The sequence below is a fragment of the Protopterus annectens genome, chromosome 8.part0 (assembly GCF_019279795.1).
Source record: "Protopterus annectens isolate FY-2018-M chromosome 8.part0, PAN1.0, whole genome shotgun sequence".
Lineage (NCBI taxonomy): Eukaryota > Metazoa > Chordata > Ceratodontiformes > Protopteridae > Protopterus > Protopterus annectens.
Genome location: NC_056741.1, coordinates 1,164,786,988 through 1,164,801,890, shown reverse-complemented (window position 1 = coordinate 1,164,801,890; position 14,903 = coordinate 1,164,786,988). Strand labels below are relative to the sequence as shown.

Sequence of the window (14,903 nt, the reverse complement as noted above, 5' to 3'; positions counted from 1 at the left end):
GGTTCTGGCATTTTTCCAAATGTGATTACTAACAAAAAATCCAATGCAGTTTGTATAAGAAAATTAAATTAGATAAAAAAAATGAATTTTGCAATCATCAACATCATATCAGAGAGTATTTCAACAAAAGCCTTCAGCAAACTGTCCATTTTCTGGCAAATGCGTTGTCACACCACACTAGGCAACTAGCAAAAACATCTCGTCTCAGCCATGTCTGGAATCTGTTCCCACTGAATTATCAACTGGATCATTACTTTTGTACAGAAAACCTTTATTAATACTTGCCAGCCAATTTCACCCATCCGGATCCCATCTGTGTTTGTGTTCCTACTGTGTAATTATCCCCTTCAATGACCATTTTTAAGGTGTCTATGCCTCGTGTACTGGTTGTTTTGGGCTACTTTTATTTTCAGTTTTTTTTAACAGCTGTATTGTTACAAAGGTTTGACATATTCTCATGGAAGTTTTCAAAGAATTACAGTGAGATACATACTTACAAAATGTCAGACTATGCTCCTAACTTGTAAAGGAAAATTTCCTACGTTTTTAATAATTTTTACTTCTCTTATTCTCAAGGAAACATATACAGACACTTTTGTTTTAAAGTCAGTATTTTTGAAATTCTGCAGTTTGCAAATGTATAAGTGCTCTGTAAAGCTTTTGGGTATGACGCTTTACTGCAAACTGTAAGAATCAAATCTATTAAACATCGAACAAAACAAAAAATATTTTTTCAATGTTTAGATGTCAATCAGCATTTACCAAACTTGTGATTTGGTTAATACTTTAACAGAAAATGTTACTTTTTTATAAATATGTAAGGGCTCGGAAGGTAAAAGAGTATAATAATGATTTCAAACATACTCAACTTTTTTTTTTCCATAATAAATCTTTATTGTTATATACTTTTCATACACAATTATAAAATACAAACTACTAACTAACACTGTAACAATCACACCAAACAATATACAATATTTACAAGAATGCTTCCATATAAGACATTAAAAATATAAGAAAAACATAGGAATAATTAGTAAGTTTCCAATATTGAACAGTTTGATTAGACATTTCTCTCCAAATATAGCAATGATTATTACTACCTTCAATTCAAAAGTTTTATGCTAATATAATATTAAATATCTGTTCCCAAATTTTCGGATTATTGATACCCTTACTATGTGAATTTAAAAGTAGTTTATGAGCTAGTATATGTTTTGTCGTCAACACTCTGAAGTTTTGCCATGATGTTTTAGTTGGGTCTAGCCAATTTGAAGCTATATAAAGCTTCATTAGTAAGAAAATATTAATATGAACTATACTCTGTGATCTGGTAAGTTCCTTCGGGGGAATATGCAAAATCATAAATTTCCAAGACAGTGTTGTACTTTGGTAGCCCACTTTCTGAAGTTGAATTTTAAGGGAATTCCATAGTTTGTATATACACTTAGAGCTCCAGAACATTTGAAGAAGATCAGCCGGTTGAGTTTTTGAAAGTGTGCTTCATAACATTGAAAACTACATTGCACAAGTAAATAAGATCCCCTCCACCTACACCAACACCTAACTAACAAACACACTTTCTACTATGTTTCTTCAGGGGGACAAGCCCCCTGCACCCCCACACCCGCTGTAAATTAAATATACCAACTCCAAGATTGCACTACAGTGGAAAACAGTTAATTTCCTATCCTCAGTGTATGGTGATTGTGATGCAGTGAGGTTAGGAAATTAACTTTTTCCCACTGTAGTTCGATCTTAGAGGTAGTATATTTAATTTACGGGGGGGGGCCCCCACATGGGGGGTGCAGGGGGAGCTTCCCCTCTGCAGAAACACAGTAGAAAGTGTGTTTTTTAGTTACTTGTTCTTGTAGGTGGAGGGGAAGTTATTCACATGTGCATGGTAGTTTTCAGTGTTATGAAGCACACTTTCAATGTTCTGAGTTTTCAATCTTTTGTGTTTTTGGTGTTTTGGGATTTAGATGTTTTGGTCTCAATGTTATGAAATTCAACGTAATGAAATTTCAATGGTATGAAGTAGACCCATATATATATATATATATATATATATATGGGTCTACTTTGGGAGACCGAACCGACGATTCGCCGACACGCGGGAAGAGGAGACTAAACGACCGACAGGTAGGTTTACTGACTGGGAGATTCGCCGACAGCGGAAAGACCGACAAGGGAAATGTGCGATCGTGAAATGATAAGTGTGCGACAGTGACGGAGTTAGGAGCGGTCAGGTAAGTGTGCGAAATTGTGGGATGTCGGGTTAGGCTGTGGGACAGGTGAGTGTGTGTTTGTGTCGGAGGTAGGGTTCGGGTTAGGTAAGTGTGTGATAGTGAGGGACTGTAGTTTTGGGACGGGTTAAGTGAGTTAGGGTTAGGGTGCAGGTAGGTGAAGTGTGCGATGGTGTCGGTGCTTGGGTTAGGGGTGGGTAAGTGAGTTAGGGTTAGGGTGCAGGTAGGTGAAGTGTGCGATGGTGTCGGTGCTTGGGTTAGGGGTGGGTAAGTGAGTTAGGGTTAGGGTGCAGGTAGGTGAAGTGTGCGATGGTGTCGGTGCTTGGGTTAGGGGTGGGTAAGTGAGTTAGGGTTAGGGTGCAGGTAGGTGAAGTGTGCGATAGTGTCGGACGTTAGGGTTAGGGTTTAGGTTTAGGTTAGTGGATGTGTTGTTGTGTGCTTGTGTATTTGGCGTATTTTGTGTCGGTGTTTTGTTGTTCGGTATGTTGCGGTGTCGGTGTGGTGTGTTGTCGGTTGTTTGGGGTCGGGGATGTGTGTGTCGGTGATTCGTACGTTCGGTGTATGAAAGTAGACCCATATATATATATATATATATATATATATATATATCCCTCTTATCCGGTCTCACTGGGACTGGACCTTAGCCTGGATAACCGAACAGCTGGTTAATCAAAAAAAGCATACAAAATAGCATTTACAGGTTATAAATCAGCTAGATTAACTGGATTTGTGTTAGTATGTATTTTTCTAAAGAATACAAAGTCTAAAACTCAAACGTCTGTCATTACTTAGCCTAGAGGAAGAAGTGCTGTTCTTCTCTGTTGTCTTTTGCTAGGGCTATGGCAGAAATCTGACGGCCAGTTAAAGAGGAGGCTGGTTAAAGAGAGGCTGGATAAGAGGGAGTCTACTTTACACATATACACATGCATCCATATACATACATACATATATATTTATATATATATATGTACAATATATATACAATACATATACATATATATGTAAAAAATCCAACAAACGGCACATAAAACACGGCCAGGGCCAGCTGGTAATTTCAACATATTTTCAGCGTATGAGACAAACGCCAAACAAAACAGCAGATGAAATAAAACCTGATGTTTTCAGCGTAAGTGTTAAATGCTCAAAAGGCAACACATGGAACACAGCCTAATAGCGTCTCAGCGTTTCAGTTGCAGAACACCACCAAATAGCTCGTAATCCTCCAAAACATAGTCCAAGACAAACTGTTTAAAATAGACCACGCATTTATTCAGGATACAAAAAAATAAAAACTAGTAAAACTAGTAAGATGTCAAGGGATAAGCGCTTTCGGGTCACTTCAACAACCCTTCTTCAGATCCATATGACTTGTACCACATCCTTTTGTTTTTAAAAGCGTTGCATTAAGCAGACCCACCCATCCTAGAATGGGCGTGTCATAAGTGTCTCCTCAATCTCCACCTTTTCAAGGCGGGTTTCATAGGGAAGGCTGTATTCAGCCCTGGTTTCTGATGTGCTCGCAAATTCCCAATCCAGAACATCTCTTCTCGCACAAGTTTGTTATTGACATCTCCTCCCCTTTTTGAAGCATACACCATTCTCAAAACTCTGAACATGAAACCATGCCCTTCATTGTCTCTAATATGCTTAGCTAGACGGTTCTTATAATCTTTAAGCCTTATGTCACTAATATGTTTGGACAGCCTCTCCATCTGTCTTACTGTTTTTCCGACATAAAAATTATCACATGATGAACATGTGGCCATATACACAATGTTCTTCATTGTACAGTCAGCATAGAAATTACTGACATATTTCCTCTTAGTAACTGGATGCTCAAAACAATTGTCTGTACATATAAATCTACACATAGTGCATCTTCTAAGTGGAAAGGTTCCTCTCCTTTTTGAGGTGATATGTGGTTCGAAATTGTTGTCTTTGCATAGTATTTTCTTCAAATTCTTTGCATTTCTGAAGCAAAACCTAGGTTCTTCTCCAGCTATTTCTTTACATTCCTCATTGGACATTAATATCTTCCAATTCTTACTTACAATGTCACAGACCCCTTCTGTATCTGTTGTATGAGTAAGAACCATTTTCAATTCTCTCTGACAATTTCTACCTCGGTCAACACTCTCTTGCTCCCCTCTTAAATATGGTCTGCCTGTCTCATCTCTTTCCATATTTATTTGCTGTCTCATTCTGAGCATTTCTTCTCCGTAACCTCTTGCCTTAAGATGTTCGGACATGTCATCCATTGCCAACCCAAGGGTTGTATCATTCGAATGTATACTTGAAGTTCTTAAAAATTGTCCTCTCATGATATTTTTATAGGTGTACCTCGGGTGCATACTGTTCCTTGGTAGAATATTGTTCTTCCAACAATCCTTTCAGAAGAGACTAGTCTCTAGATTTCCTTCCTCATTTTGCACAATCCGTACATCCAGAAAATTTGTGTGTCACTGTAGGTCATAGTAAACTTTAGGAAATGTGTGCTATTTTCCAAGTGTGTATGGAAATTAAGTTCCACAACATCACCTTCCCACATAATATATATATATATCGTCCACAAACCTTTGGTATACCTTTAAACAATTCCTCCAGGGGTTGTCCTGATACACCACTTTATCTTTCCAATGCGCCAATACTATATTCGCATAGCTATTGGCGCATAGCGTACCCATAGCTACACCACATAGCTGTACATGAAACTTTCCATCAAATTCCATCAAATGGTTCTCGCTCATACAACAGATACAGAAGGGGTAAGGAAGAATTGGAAGATATTAATGTCCAATGAGGAATGTAAAGGAATAGTGGGAGAAGAACCTAAGTTTTGCTTCAGAAATGCAAAGAATGTGAAGAAAATACTATGCAAAGACAACAATTTCGAACCACATATCACCTCAAAAAGGAGAGGAACCTTTCCACTTAGAAGATGCACTATGTGTAGATTTATATGTACAGACAATTGTTTTGAGCATCCAGTTACTAAGAGGGAATATGTCAATAATTTTTATGCTGATTACGAGCTATTTGGTGGTGTTCTGCAACTGAAATGCTGAGACGCTATTAGGCTGTGTTCCATGTGTTGCCTTTTGAGCGTTTAACACTTACGCTGAAAACATCAGGTTTTATTTCATCTACTGTTTTGTTTGGCGATTTAATAAATATATATATATATATATATATATATATATATATATATAGATATATATATCTATATATATATATATACACACATATATATATCTATATATATATATATATATATATATATATCTATATATATATATATATATATATATATATATATATATATATACATATCTACATATATATCTATATCTATATATCTATATATATCTATATATCTATATATATATCTATATCTATATATCTATATATATATCTATATATCTATATATATCTATATCTATATATCTATATATATATCTATATCTATATATCTATATATATATCTATATCTATATACCTATATATATATCTATATATATATATAGATATATATACACACACACATATATATCTATATATATATATATATATATATATATATATATATATATATATATATCTATATCTCTATATATATATATATATGTATATATCTATATCTCTATATATATCTATATCTATATATCTACCTCCCTATCTCTATATATATCTATATATCTATATCTATATATATATCTATATCTCTATATATATATCTATATGTATATCTATATATATCTATATATCTATATCTATATCTCTATATATATATATATATATATATATATATATATATATATATATATATATATATATATATATATATACACACACACATCTATATATATATATATATATATATATATATATATATATATATATATATATATATATAGGTCTACTGCTTTTCATCGAAAAAGAGCAGTAGACCACTCAGTTACTCAAAAGTGCACTTTCACGAACTCAGCTTCTACGAACGGATCGCACCACAGTGGAGGATAGCAGGAAAATGTGCTATGTCCTCCACTGTGGTGCGGTAGTTACGGATCTTAGGGTTAGGTCACGGGTCATGGTAAGGGAATAGCCCTACTAGCTATCCTCTTACATGACCCGTGCTCTAACCCTAAGGTCTGTAACTACAGCACCACAGTGGAGGACAGGCCATCCTCCACTGTGGTGCGGTAGTCACGGACCTTAGGGTTAGGGCGCGGGTCATGGTAAGGGGATAGCCCTACTAGCTATCCCCTTACATGACCCGTGCTCTAACCCTAAGGTCCATAACTACTGCACTAAACATCAATAGTAGCCCGTTCGCTGAAGCGGGTTTCACAAAAGTGCACTTTCGATTAAGTGCACTTTCGCGTAACCAATGATCTAGTGTGTGAGTTCGAAGAAGTGTATTTTCGAACTTGTACAGTAGACCCATATATATATATATATATATATATATATATATATATAGTCCTAGTGAGGTACATCTCAGGTTGTTCATTCCAACGTGACCTATGACACAGTATAATGGTAGTTTCTGCCGACCGATCTGACAAATCCTGACACTCGACAAGCAGCTGACCATGACGTTCTCCTCATCTAATCTTCGATTGGGACATCCGTGCGTCTCACTATGGAGTCTCCAATGACAAAAAAATTTGTTTTACGAGTGTTCTGTCTTAAGGGCTTGGTAGGTGAGACACTGTTGCCATGTGTCTTGGGTGCTGTGGGAACTGTGTTAGTTATAGCAGTCATGTGTTTTGGAGGTTTCTGGTGTTTCGTAAGTTTTTTGAGAGAACCTCTGCGTATGTTGATTTATGTGTTGGATGCGTACTATGTGAATGAGTAGTGGTGGGTGAGCTGACAACCTCTTCAGCGTTACTGTATCAGTGCTAGAGAGCAGGGATTCAAGATTCTTGGTGTAGATGCATTTCTCACACACTACACTAAAGTGAGTTATTAGTAGAGGGTTGTCATTGAACATGAGGCAGTTGCTGCCCTGCCTCAGGAGATCCAAGTCAAGAAGGCTGGCAGGAGAAACAAGGATGATCCAACTGTAATGCTAGGTTTGAAGAACTGTTATCACAAAGGGACAAAGCTTTTAAGACTGATCTAGGAAGTGCTCTGTTGATGGGTGTTTCTCACGGGGTTTTAGCTGATGGTTTAATAGGTCACAGCTCACTAGCAATACTTCTTAGACTGGAAATGTACTAAAGATGAGGACTACACTAATGCATCTTAGAGAAAAATTTTCAAAATTATCTGTCTGGCTAGTGTACAATTGCACAGCAATGTGAGGTGCTGCGTGAGGCATAAACAGAAACCCGCTCAAACTTGGTGCTTAAATACCAGAAGCTAAAACTTAAAAAAAAAAATTAATTCAAAAGAACCAAAGAGAATGCTTACTAAAAGCCCTAGACCAATCACCCTTCATCAGACAGACCTGACCACTGACCTGATCAGACTTCCTTATTATTGACTGCAGCTGTATTTGGTGGGCTGCTTAATTCCTGATAAATACAGCTGCAGTCAATCGATTTTCCCTTTTCCCTTTCTTACTTATCTTGTTGCTGGCTGCTGCATACCTGTGTTGGACTGGACAGGTGGTATTCCTGAATCCCGATTCCGATTACCAGTGCATGTCGATAGTTTGTGGTGGTCCATTCATTTGTAACTCGAGGAGTCTTGTGGCTTGCCTGGAATATTACAACATTTTGTGGTGGCATTTTCTCTGTTTGCGTAGCCCACAGAAAAGGCCCTTTCCTGCTTTTGGTGCATTTCTGCCATTGCATGCATTTTCATGTCATGTCACCTGGTAACTGGACCCGGTCGGACAAGTTGAGGATGATCAATGGAACAGAGGGACAGTGAGCCAAGAGTGAGCAGAGTTTCTTTAAGAGATGAGCGACAGGAACTAATCAGTGGGTTCCTGTTTCAGAGAGTAGGTAAGTGTGTGTGTGTGTGTGTGTGTGTGTGTGTGTGTGTGTGTGTGTGAGATACTTCTTAAACAAGCAGATTTTTGTCTCATTTTTACTCTGTTCCTCATAAATCATGATTTTCTGGCTAATCACAGAGGATCATCAACAAAAAGTTTCAGACTTCATATCCTCCAGAAAACACACGCTAACACAAATCCTGTTCTGGCAAATTTCTCTTTTACCCCCCCCCCCCCCAATTATTTTAGGCTTCGTCCAGATTTCTTGCACTAAAAGGTTGAGAGGTATGGTGATGAGAGTGTCTCTGCCTGGGTTATCGCACTAGGGGGAATTAGATAGAGAACTGTGAGTCTAGATGTATGTATGTCTTGTCAAAGGGACAGCATGTGTGTGGGTAAATGGATGAATGTCCACAAGTCCAAGTCACTGCTGTGGGGTGGGGGGCTTGTTTGATGTTATCTGGCGTTTTAAACTTAAAAGGTTGCTGGATTGGCTGTATGTCAATATGCTGAGAGAGTGAGTGAGAGTGAGAGAGATGATATGCTAAAAAGTAGGGACATATTTTAAATATTGCTTTTATAAACTTAAAGTTGCTGGAATAAGTGGATTTATGTTAGCATGCATTGTGTGTGACTGTGAGAAGTAGAGAGATTACAAAGGCCCAAAAGTAGGGACATATTTTAAATATTGATCGTAAACTTGGACAGATGCAGGAATAATTGGATCTGTTAGCATGCATTTTGTGAAGAATATGAAATCTTGACTCTGGACCAAGCGAAATACTACGGCGGGATAAAGGCTGTAAAATAGGAACAGATTTTAAATATTGCTCTTATAAACTTATAAACAGAGACAGAGTCAATAAAGCCTACACTAACTGTACACTGTTCTTAGTGAACAGACAACACAGACATAACTTACACCTTCTTCCTCCTAATTTTAGTTTTCCTACTGATAATCTTGCAGCTTTAAATAATGACAGGGATTCATAAAGGTTACCACAAAGTGTACACTTAGTGTAATCTTTCTGAGTGACTAGAAAGCATAAAAACATGTAGTAAGAATTTTAATTAAAACATATCATGTACACTTAGTGTAGGCTTTATTGAATCTGGCCCTTAACAATGGTGCCGGAATAACTGCATCTGTGTTAGCATGCATTTTTGTGTCAACAAAGACCCAAAACTGGGGTCAGGTTTTAAATACTGCAGTTATAAAACTAAGAAAGTTAGTACTGGATCTGTATTAACATGCATTTTCCGTGTGTGAGAACCAAGACCCAATAACAGGGATAGATTTTAAATTTTGCTGTTATAAACTTAGAAAGTTGCTGGAGTAACTGTCTCAGTGTTAGCATGCATTTTTGCACAAGTGTGGGTATGTGTGTTGTCAGCACAGACCTAATAATACAGACAAACATTAAATATTCTCTTAGCTTAGAAAGTTGCTAGAATAACTGGATCTGTGTTAGCATGCACTTTCTGTGCGGTTGGTAGAATAACCAGATCTGTGTTAGTATCCATTTTTGTGTGTAAACAGACCCAAATATAAGGGTTTATTTAAAATACTACTGTTATAAACTGGAAAAGTTGCTGAATAACTGGATCTGTGTCAGCATACATTTGTGTGTGAACAAAGGCATAGCTGGATCTGTGTTAATATGCACGTTCTGTGTGGTTGGCAGAATAACTGGATTTGTGTTAATATCCATATTTGTGTGTTAACATACCCAAACATAGGGGCTGATTTTAAATATCATTGTTATAATTTGAAAAAGTTGCCAGAATAACTGGATCTGTGTTAACATGCATTTTCTGTGTTTGGGAGAATAACCGATCTGTGTTGGTATCCATTTTTGGGTGTCAACAGACCCAGACATGGGGACTCATTCTGAATACAACTGTAATAAACAGGAAAAGTTGCCAAAAGAACTGGATCTGTGTTAGCATGCATTTTCTGAGCTATATGAAGTCTGCACAAAACCAAACATTATTTTTTTTGGGGGGGGCAGCGGCAAAAGCCCAAAAAGAGCAGCAGATCAAGTACTGGTCTTAATAAACTTAGAAAGTTTATAGTTTGCTGGTATTAGTTGGAGAGTTTCACTGTTTTGCACTCTGTTTCATGTAGTTTTTAGAGTATGTAGTTTTAATAACCGTGCATATTCTAAATTTATGTTGCATTACATACTGAAATTCACTTCAGTTCGTCTTTACTGTTTAGGACATAAGTTGTACATTCATCTTCATGTTTTGTAGTGACATACCAAAGGGAAAGCCTTTCAAAAACTGACCCAGATCTAGCTTCTGTAACTGTCATAGCCTTAGTTTAAGGTGCCGTGCTGTTTTCTCAGTGCTGCAGGCATTGTTGGCTGAAAATTCTTGACCCAAATACATCTGGGGATCCAAAATACATCATCTGGGGAGAATTATCCAAACTATTACTTGTAACATGAAGCAGCCAGAGTGAAGGATAAAACTTCTGAGGTGTGTAGCACCGTTGGCTTGGAAAGAATTGAAGATTAAGTATTCTAACTCACTATCCTGTTGTTACTGCCTTAAAAGATGTATAAAACCTGCCTATTTGTGTTTGGTTCTTTTTGCATTATACTGTGGCTGTCGTGGCGTCTTGCATTATAATGTATTTAGGTTGAGTGGTGTGGTGCTGTGAACTTCTTTGTAAATATGTAAGCTGACTGCAGATTTTCTATTGCTCATTAGATCAGATGCTGGAAAAAGTTGTAGTCACTATTTTAAGGCTTCTCTGGATAAGCAATCCATCACTGAAATATTGGCAGATAGCCTGCCTTAGGTTTCAACATGCCTGGAATATTAGATGTACTGGTAGCTAGAAATCTTGTCCATGTCTCTTACTCCAATAGAGAAAAATACAGCTGCTGAACATGTATTTATTAAGCATTCTGGTGAGGTTTTTTTAAAGCATTCCTGTTGCTTATGTCTACTGTAATGCTAGCATCCAGTCTGTGACTGTATCTGAGATGTAGCTGGGCTCCACTAGGCTTCTCTGTGTTGCATGGCTTTGAAGTACACTTGACAGTGGTACACATTTTTGTGTACTGAAATAAAGTTCTGGCCAAAGATGAGCTCTTGGGCAGTCAGTTTTTCACAGGAATGTTGTCTGTAGAAATGCAAGTTTGCATTGCCCTGACTTTAGTAGGCAGAAGAAATGTGCATTTCTGACTGAGTTTGTGTTGTAGGAATGGGGTCTACACTGAAATGAAAACAAATTTAACGTGCACAGCAGAGGACGGCAAAGCGTGCTTGTCGGGAAAAGGCAGCACAGCTGTCAGCAAGTTTAGCTGCTGACTCGGTAAGTTAGACTGTGCATAACTAACTATTAAGTGTAAACCTCTACAATGTACAGGGCTCCAAATTCAGCCTTACAATTGCGACTTGCCTTTGATAGGCAACAATAAATAATGACATACGTGGTATGTAGACTACCGTTTTCTCACTTTTCATTCATCATTAAAACAATCACCATTACCAGCCATGCACTGTGCATAACCGAACATGTCAATGGATGGATTTAGGAAGGATCCTTTAAATGGGAGTTCAGTGCACATGCAACAATAATTTTTCAAGCATGTTACTCCCAGCTTTGCTGTGATTATGTCGTACATAACTTGTCATTACCTTTATATTTGCACTTTGGGGGAGAACTTTACAGCTGTTTATATTCTGTGTAATGAGTAAGGCAGCATCAGGCTGGCAGCATCTCTGCACTTATTTTACTGAGTAAACGTGATTGTTTCAGTCATGTATTGATCAGTAGCATATACTAAGTGGGTTATTTTTATCAGGCAAGCTGAAAAGCCATCGAATCCTGTGGTACCTGCATTGGTTTCAGATGGACAGTACAAAATTGGGTAAGGTTTTTTTTTTTATAGATTGTGGAAAGCTGCAGTAGTCCTTTCATCATTCAGAAATAATAAGATTCATTGGTTTAGGCATGCCATGGAACAGTCAGTGCCTGTGGCAGAGCTGGGTGCTGTAGGCATGTCATGGAACCATCCGTACCTGTGGCAACTGCAGAGCTGGATGTTGTAGGCATGTCATGGAACCATCAGTGTCTGTGGCAGCAGCAGAGCCAGGTGAAAAAACTCGCTATAGGGTAAGGCATTCTACAGAGCAGTGTAGATGAATCAGCACAAACACTGCCTTATTAGAAGCTCTTTTGGCAATGATTTTCTTAATACCTTGCAGCAATCATTTTGACTAGACTTCTCCCTTTCTTTTTAGTTATTGTGGTACAGTGAAAGTACTAATGCGAGGAGATTCACAACCGGATGTTCCAGGAGATTCAGCTGTGACTCTATCTGGAAGTCCTGAATGTTAGGAAGCCTTTGCTATATCCAGCAGCACCTGACACCATTAGTTTCATAGTTTAGTACTAGGCTATCTACCCTGAGGCATTTGCAAGCCTAGCCCTAGAGATGTGGCTTTCGCCACCCCATGTAATGGTACTAAGGTGTATAGAATAAATTTAGAATACTGTGCCTTTGTCTAGTAGTGACACATTGAAGACCCCCTTACTTATTAAAATTAGTTTGCTGTGCCTCTGTTAAGTAGCGATACAGGGGTGACCCCCGGGGTAAACCTATGATCTCCCATCCACTCGTTAAGATTTCTTTTGAAGAGAGTCAGTGAGGGGCTCTGCCTAACATGGACTGGGATTTTGTTCCAGAGTATGGGAAGCCTCTGAGTTATGAATCTGTCCCTCCAGCATGTTCTATTCATGTTTGTACGGAGGTTTAAATCTTTGGCTCTCATGGTTCTTATGGATTTTGATTTTTTGAGGTGGAGCATGTCCATCAATTCCTGGTTGGACATGGCCTTTGTATGTCTTTGTATGTCAGGCACAGATCACCTCTGAGCAGGCGGTATGCTACTGAATAGAGCTGGAGTTTCTTTAGCCTGGCAGCATATGACATATGTTGGAAACCCTTGATCCTCTTGGTGAGATACTTCTGGGGTCTCTCCAGCTGTTGTAAGTGCCGGGTGAGGTACATACCAAATGGGGCATTGTACTCAATCATGGGCCTGATAAGGGAGGAGTACAGGGGCACAATGACCTCCTTTGATCTGGATGTGAACCCCTTCATGATAAGGTGGGCAAGGTAGAAAGTCTTTCTAACCACTTTGGCAACGTGGGTGTCAAATGAGAGGTCACTATCAACTTGGGTCCCCAGGTCTCTGATTACTTTTCTGGTACTCAGTGGGTTACTGTCTATGTGATAATTTGTGGGTATTTTGTTTTTCCCAAAGGGGATGACTATACATTTCTTGGCATTCAGTTTAAGGCCGTGATTCCGCACCAGTTGTCCGTTTCGGTGAGGCCTTTCTGTAGGATGTATGTGTCAGCTGGTGTATCGACTATGGCGCCTAGTTTGCAGTCATCTGCGAACTTTGTCAGCCACAACCCTCCCATGTTTGCTTTCACATCTGAGAAGTAAATGCCGAACAAGAGGGGTCCCAGGACAGAGCCCTGTGGGACACCACTTGTGACTGGCTTAGAGTCTGACATGGCTCCCGCAATCTTGACTTTATGGGTTCTGTTCTTTAGCCAGTTTGCAACCCATCTTGTGACATATGGATTTACTTTTAAGCTGTTTAGCTTTTCTTGATGTGATTAAGGTGGAGACCAAGACAGGATCTGATAAAAGGAAGTGCGATACGCTCGAGCAAGATGATCCTCAAGTAAGTGCCATGACAATGGATTACATAAATACTGCAGCAGGACATGTGCAACTCTCCAAACATTCTAACACCCATACTGCGGTTTGTAACAGGATGAATGATGTCATAAAAGATTATGACATTAGCTTGTACAAACATGGTTATCTTAGAGATATAGACAAAAAGACAATATTGACCACTTGCCCATGCTGTCGCTACCCCCCTGAAGACTTTGGATTTCCCTACATGTTTCATGGAGTATTCTGGAAGCCAGCAAAACAGAAGATTCAGGCCACAACTTCTGCATGAATTTCAGTTAGCACAGTATTCACAGAGTTTGAATGGAGTCTTTTGTAGTCCATGCTTTGTCTTCAACACAGCTAGTGTGTGTGGTGGTCTCCATGCCTATGACCAATTGGTGTAATGCAAGGAAGATTCCTAAACGACATACCAAGTCAAAGGACCGTGGAAATGCACTTGCAAAGTCAGAGGCATTTATAGAAGTATGCTCTAGCCAACTGAAAACAGCTTACCAGTGCATTATACAGAAAGATAAGAAGTTGCAGGAATGCACAGTTCATGCCTTGAGACGTATAGTGCAGATAATTCTCTGTAGAAGACAGAATTTGCCACTACATGGAAAACTGACTTGCACAGGAAACTTTTGCTTGAATGCATGGTAGCGGTGGACTCTGTACTCAACAACCATTTAAGAGGGTCCAAGAAATGCACTTTACACTTCGGCACAAATTCAAAATGAAACTATTAATCTTACTGGATTACAGATCCAGAGAAAAATTTTAAGTAAGAGTTAAAGAGGCAAAGTTCTTCAGTTTAATTACTGATGGAACAACTGGCATCTCCCATAAGGAGCAAATGACTCTGGCTCTACAATATGTTCACAGAAGTGATGGAAATGTAGAAATGGAGAAATTCATGAATACTTGACTGAATTTGTGGAAGCGCATAACACCACAGGAAAAGCCTTAACTGACGTCTTTCTACAGAGACTCGCA

The 14,903-nt window shown here is 38.4% G+C and overlaps 1 protein-coding gene across 1 annotated transcript in view; it reads right to left on the bottom strand.

Moving 5' to 3' along the window:
- The window catches only part of WDR90 (WD repeat domain 90), a 1,773,335-nt gene that overhangs the window by 1,566,537 nt on the left and 191,895 nt on the right, over positions 1 to 14,903 (bottom strand). The gene's annotated exons all lie outside the window — the stretch shown is intronic.